We start from the raw sequence: 7,453 nt of genomic DNA, 5'->3' as shown, positions 1-7,453 counted from the left end.
CAACCTCAAACACTCCAAGAAGACCACTGCCTTGCTAAAGAAACCGAAGATAAAGGTGATGGACTGGCCAAGCATGTCTCCAGACCAAAACCCTATTTAGCTTCTGTAGGGCATCCTCAAACAGAAGGTGGAGGAGCACAAGGTGCCTAATATCTACCAGCTCCATGATGTCATCATAGAGGAGTGGAAGAGGACTCCAGTAGCAACCTGTGAACTCCATGCCCAAGAGGGTTCAGGCAGTGCTCAAAAATAATGGTGGCCACACAAAATAATGACACTTTGGGCCCAATTTTGACATTTTCACTTAGGGGTGTACTCACTTTTGTTGCTAGCGGCTTAGACATTAATGGCTGTGTGTTGAGTTATTTCGAGGGGACAGCAAATTTACACTGTTATACAAGCTGTACACTCACTGCGTTACATTGTAGCAAAGTGTCATTTCTTCAGTGTTACTTCATATTCCCATCGCACACATTCCTGGATGATCTCTCGAGTTTGGGTGCTGTAGCAACAACCAGCTGGATACTGGTTCAAGTCACAGTGAAGATATTTGCCAGCACTCCATGGAACGACATAGATAACGTTCAAACGGGGTGATTTATTGCATAAACACAACACAAGAAGACACGCAGGACCCCTTCATCAGGCATGTGATGATGAAGGGGTACTGCCTGATAAAGCGGTCCTGCGTGACTCCGAAACGTTGCACTCTCCTTGTGTTGTGATCAGGCAATAAATCCCCCTTTTTATACACTATCTATGTTGTTTCATGGTGTGCTGGCAAATATCTTCACTATATCTTCAGTGTTGTCACATGAAAAGATATAATAAAATATTTACCAAAATGTGAGGGGTGTACTCACTGTTGTGAGATACTGTATATTGTATACAACAAAATACATGGTTAGGTCCTACAAGGTTTGACCACTTTCTAGTGGGGGAGCCCTCTGAGTTCTATTGGTAAACCAGTCCATTAGACTTATATTGTAATGTCATGTGGTTGTTTGTAGTATACTTTTAAATGAACTAGAGAAGAAGCCCATGTGAGGTTACATTTGGGAGGGGTTGTCGTAAAACTTGATTTTTAAAGATTATTTTGTATTCTGTTTATGAAGTGTTGTTGAAGGCATTTCAGTGTTTTGGGGAAGCTTTTGTTATCTATGGTTAGTTACCTGGCCAGACGATGGGTGTGCGAGGATTAGACATTTGAAAAGATTTCAGTCATCCTGACAGGGGGGTCTTCCTGTGGAATGTAAATGGGCGGTGGGGGCAATGCTTGGTGTTGAAGTGATGCAGACAGACATGCTGTGGAAAGTCTGGTTTAATCCCTGGATCTACACAAATGAGAAAAGTGTTTTGTAACCATCAGCTGAGTGTGAATAAGAATGGATTTCTAGGCCTGAAATCTCACTCCAGTTTCATGATCCTTGATACCAATATTTCTGGTTGCTGAAATATGTTATCTCTTCAAAAACACAGATACGATATGGGCAATGTACAGATTCTAGGGCTGCTAGAACCTGCTATTCACAGATCTCCTCCAATCTACCAGTCCATCAGAAAAATACATTACCTCACCAGGTTTAAAGGTTAAAAAAAGGCTTTGGGCATTATATTGAGGTTATAAAGAACATATGTTTTGGAGTAGAGTTAAACAAATGTCCAAAAAAAAAGAGGCATGTGATTTACAGCATAAATACTATTATCACTGGTGTCAGTAAATCTGAGATAAGATTGTCTAAAGCTGGGTATACACCAGCAGGTTGAACAAAAAAAACCTCACGGACACAGATGCCCACATCAACGCAACCGATGTGAATGCAGGGTTCTCCTCCACTGTGCTATTCAGGGGTGGCCTGTCCATTAGGGGGGCCCGAGCACCGCCTTCCCTATCCTTGCCACCCCCTATATGCAGTGGATAGATTCATGCATAGCATGTGAGCCCAGACCAATTTAATGACCATCTGCATAATCTGGATGTGAGCTTGGGTGCGAAAACAAAGTAAGCATGTGACCAGGCTACATACATCCATGTATTTACATAAAACAAGCAACGTGTACTTGCCCACACCCACCCCTTCCCTGAGCTAAATGCCCCCATCCTCGAGCTCCCCAGCTAAATATTTACCATGATCCAGGGTAATGCAGCATTCTGTTTGCTGGCCATACTTCATAGCATGAATCTATCCACGGCCGCCCCCTGTTCATGTGTCCAGTCCCTTTTGGGTCACCAGGCATATGAATTACAGCGGCCAGGGTTTTCTTTGAAGAACATGATTAGAGCCATAGGCTCTAATAGGTTTCAAAATAGGGTGGACTCAGGAGGCAGAGCATTGCATCTGCAGCCCACCCAGGTGTGTTGCAACAGCAAATTAATATTTGCTGTTGTAGCACTGATACTCCTCGCGGCCAGTCGGGAAGCAGGTATGAAACCTGTTTCCTGATTGGCCAAAACATCAGGCGATATTGGACGCCTAGCGCTGGGAGGAGGAGAGAGGAGACACCGCAGAAGCTGCTCCAGGAGAGGACAACGGAGCAGCTTTCCCCGAGCCCGCCATCCAGGGTAAGAACAGCGACTGGTGGTGGGGGGGTAGTGCCAGGGGGCTTGTTTGCCGCCCCCCCCCCCCAAAAAAAAACACCAGCCGCCACTAGTGTTATTGCATTCTCCGGGTAAGTTCCAGATCAGTTTTTGCTTACAGTTCACACCACACGCAGTTCCTGTGTGTTTTTGATACAATTAGCTAGGTTCCAGTACAGTTCTGTGCAGAAAAAAAATGCAGCACGCTCTACTTTTTTTCTGCACCGGAAACTGACTGCACTGGTATGAACTAGAGCCATTGGAATAAATGGAAAACACTGCATGCATTTTTATTAAAGGAAAAAAGAGCACGGAACTGCATCTGGCGTTAACTAGCACTCAGAACACATACACATTATGCAATTTTCTATCACCACGGGTTGAAGGAAAGAAAATTGCTTGATTCCCCCATAAAGATGGTGGAATTCTTCCTGCAGTGCTATTGTGTTCTGCCGGCAGTGGCATGGAGAGCCTTCCCCACCTGCAGAATACAATGATCACTGCTGGCAGCTATAGCCACTGGCAGTGATCAGGTGAAAAAAAAAAAAGACAGGCTAGTTGTATTAAATTCGATTGATGGAATGATTTTAGTACAACCAGCCTGCTCATAGACACTGAACGGGACAAAATGTGATTTGTTTATGGGCAGGCTGGTTCCTGCTGAACCGACCGAATTTTGATTCGTCTATGGCTGGTGATGTATCAAATAGTGTCCGCCCTGTACTGCGCTTGCGCAGTACGGAGGACAAGGAGAAGCCGAACATCTCCAAAAATAAACGGCGCTTGCGCCATGAGTCCAGGTTCAAGCCCCACCATCCAAGTGGATATAGAGTTAGAATAAAAAATAGCCGAGCAAAGCAAGGCCGTGCCCGAAGCATGGTGAGTGAAGCAAGCCCCCGAGGGGCCCTCTTACTATGAGCAACCGTATGTCCACTTGGATGGTGGGGCTTGCACCTGGACTCAGTGCGCAGGTGCCGTTGTTCTTCTGAGACTTTCGGAATCTCCTTCTCTTCCATACTGCGCAAGTGCTGCGCCTGTGCAGTACAAGGCGGACACTATTCGATGGCTGGACACTTTTTGACAGAACAGCAGCTTAGGTATGCATCTATTCAGGAGGAAGAGGAGGCAGTTTAGATCTTAGAAGTGGGGCAAAAAAGTTCAATGTACTTTGATTAATGGCTAGTTCACATCAGAATACAGTGCGGGAAACCCGTATTCCATGTGCGCTTCCCACACTGTGTTCAATACACACTGTGGTACACTCTGCGGTGGGTTTCAATATTATGTTAATACCCCAAAGGTAGGTTGCAAATACAGTGCACTTGCCTGCACCGGATTGCATGGTACAGAAATACTATGCAGTGTGGTTACAGTGATTTTGCATGCACTGCTTTTGATGTGGTACGGTGCGATTTCAGCCCATTCAGAATGAATGAGCTGAACTCACAATGCACAGAACTGTATGCGAATCGCACAGCGCATTCCTGTGAGATTCTCGGTGTGAACCAGGCTTGAAAGTGCATTTATCCTTTAACCCTGCTTGCTATTGGGCCACATTTTTATTTCACAAACATTTCAGACTTGAAAATTTCTTGTACAATCCGTACAATACATTATTTGTGCAGATGTTTATCAAATCAACTTTTTCTTTTACAAAGAGTTTTATTAATATTCAATCCAACAAATTAGCTCAACAATTAGATGGTTACATTGCATATAAGACATATAATACAAAAAAAAAAGGAAAAAAATAACAGAACAAAATAAAGAGGGATACTTGAGTTCTTTAAATTCCAAGAAAGGCAACACGTAAATTGTACATAAGCAATGCTTCAATAACTTTAACAGCTGATATATTTAGAGCACTGTACCACTATAAATGGTGGCTGTAGAATTACTCCTTTCATTCCAGTGTATGTTGTGAAACCTTATGCCGGGCTTTCCGGCAGACTAGGTCTGAAGGGATTAGTCCATCGGACAATACAATCGTGTGTGGGCTAGTCCGATAATTTTTCGAGAAAAAAAAAATCTGACGGACCTAGAAATAGAACATGGTTCAAATCTATCCGACAGACTCAATTCCTACGGACTAAAATCAGGAAAATTGTTCATCTGTGTGCTGGTCCGACGGACCACATACGATGCAAGGGAAGCTATTGAACTTCCTTATTTAGTCCCATCTTACGTCATCACCTTCAAAACGAACAGACTTCGTCCTTTCGTGTATGGCCAAGTCCGTTCGTTCGGAAAGTCTGTCCGAACTCCGCCAAAAGTCCGTAGGGAAGACCGTCGGAGCTAGTCTGCTGGAAAGTCCGGTCGTGTGTACGCGCCATTAGGCCTGATTCACACCTATGCATTTTTTTTTTAACAGAAAGTTTTTTTTTATTGTTTTTGTCCTTTAAAACAAGGTGATAACATGACAGAACAATATCAGTATGGCATTTATGCAAAACAAAATCACAAGACACATAAATATCACATCCTAGGCACCCGAGAGGATATCAAATCATAAACTCAGCATCCAGTAACATCGAGTCCTAACAGTCCTCTCCGCCCAATAAGGGACGACAGGTTCTCCTGGTTGCATCTAGTAGGGCACAAGTACTACCTACCCCGGGGGGGGGGGGGGGGGGGAGGAAGGGAACGGGGCCTACAAATAATAATACGGAAAGGGGCCCACTGATACAGAAAGGATGGCACCCAGGGATCAAACCCCACAGCCTAATAACCGCCATGAGGGGGGGGGGGGGAGGGGGAGAAGGGGGGGCGGGAAGGGAGAGGAAGCCCACCTCCGACACAGGGCAAGCCAGGCAACAGGGGGGGAGCAGGTCCACACAAGACCCACCCCACCTAAGCACGGTCAGCCGCATGCGTCAATCCAGTTTGACCAGATTTTGTCAAATTTTTTCGGACAGTTTCTACTTTCATAGGTAATACGGTACAATGGGAGGACATTGTTGATCGTTTTCCGCCACATCGCCGCAGACGGCGGATCTGCCAGCTTCCACCTGAGTAGTATTTCCCTCCTGGCGTAAAATAGCGCGTATGTCAGGCATAGCTTGACGTAACGGTCACTCTCTATGTCATCCAGGCGACTAAGCAAGAATGTCAAGGGATCCAGTGGTATCGGCATCCCACAGACTTCTCCAAGAGTATCCGCCACCTCACTCCAAAACCGACGCAGTCTTGGGCATGTCCAGACCATATGAAAAAATGTCCCCACCTCCGAGTTACACCTAGTACAGTTGGGGCTGAGACCCGGGTAAATGTTCGCAATCCTCTGAGGGGTATAATAGGCCCTATGAATAAATTTTAGTTGTATAAAACGGTCCCTGGCCGCAATCATAGAAGGGATGTAGGTGAGTAGGCAATCTTCCCACTCCTCCCCATCCAGAGAGGGAATATCCCCCTGCCATTTAAGTCTGGACCGGCAAGTCGTAATGTCATGGGCAACCGTCAGGTGAAGGTACAGGGAAGAGAGAGGCTTCTCCAGGCCCGCCGAAATCAGCAAGCTTTCAATGGGGTCAGTCTCCAGCGCAGGGCGGGAAGGGAACTGAGCTCTAAGGGCATGATGAAGCTGCCAGTACCTAAAAACGAACGTCCCCGGTAGGTGGTAGGCCCGACGCAAGTCCCGGAACGTAGCTATCTCCCCCCCCGGCATCACCTGTCGGAGCGTCACAATCCCCCTCTTAGCCCAAGCCGCAGGGTCTGGGACCGTGAGCAGATGGGGCAGCGAAGGGTTAGCCCAGAGAGGAGTGTGAGGAGAGACGCAGCCCGGCTTCCGAACAGCCACCCTGGAAGCCTTCCACACCCGGAGCACAGTTGCCATGGGCCCAGTCACCCTAGGGTCGGCCTTTTCCCCCCTATAAGGGAGGTTGGACAGTGCCGCATAAGAGCCGAGATGGGCGGCCTCCAGGGTAACCGCTGGATTTTGACGGGGCTGCGAGAACCACCACCTAACCGTAACCAGGACCGCCGCCCAATAGTACACTAGGAAATTAGGAAGAGCCAGACCTCCCCTTGACAGCGGGAGATAAAGGATCTTCCTAGACACCCGAGGGGTCTTCCCCGCCCAGATAAAGGCCATCACCACACCATCAAGTTTGTGAAAAAAAGATCGAGGAATGGGAACAGGGGTCTGCCTAAAATAATACAAAAATTTGGGCAAGTAAATCATTTTCAGGAGATTACCTCTACCCAGAGGTGAAAGGGGGAGGTTCCTCCAGGCGACACACTTCTGCTGCAGCTGGGTGAGCAGTGGGTGTACATTCCTATCTATATAGCCCGACAGATCTGCCCCGATCCGCACACCCAGATAGGTGAACTCTTCCACCCACTCCAGTGGAGTGCCCGTGTCTTCCCTGGGGAAAGGTCGACCCAGCGGAAATAAAACTGATTTATTCCAGTTTATGCGGATGCCCGAGTATCTGCCAAACCTGTCAAAGGTCTCCAGGGCCGCCCGCAGTGAGTCCCCAGCATCCGCCAGATACAGTAGGGAATCATCGGCGTACATGGAGATCTTATCCTCCACCACCCCCACCCGTATTCCCTTAATCGAATCATCTGCTCTAAGAAGGATAGCGAGGGGCTCCAGAGCCAGGGCGAATAAAGCCGGGGAGAGCGGGCAACCCTGTCGCGTGCCCCTCCCCAGCCTGAACGCCTCCGACAGGACCCCATTTGTCCGGACACAAGCCCCGGGCCGCTCGTAGAGCATCCGGAGCCACGCACAAATTTCAGGGCCGAATCCGAACCTAGCCAGGACCTCCCAAAGGAAGCCCCACTCGACCGAGTCGAAGGCCTTCTCAGCGTCGAGTGAGGCCACCACTCCCGACCCCCCAGACGAAGCCAACGCAATATGTGTGTGGAGCCGTCGGA

This window comes from Lithobates pipiens, unplaced genomic scaffold, assembly GCF_037356315.1.
Source record: "Lithobates pipiens isolate NorthernLeopardFrog02 unplaced genomic scaffold, aLitPip1_a1.2 Scaffold_13, whole genome shotgun sequence".
In the NCBI taxonomy this organism is placed as follows: domain Eukaryota; kingdom Metazoa; phylum Chordata; class Amphibia; order Anura; family Ranidae; genus Lithobates; species Lithobates pipiens.
The sequence above is the reverse complement of the archived record's forward strand: the minus strand, read 5'-3'. Positions refer to the sequence as shown.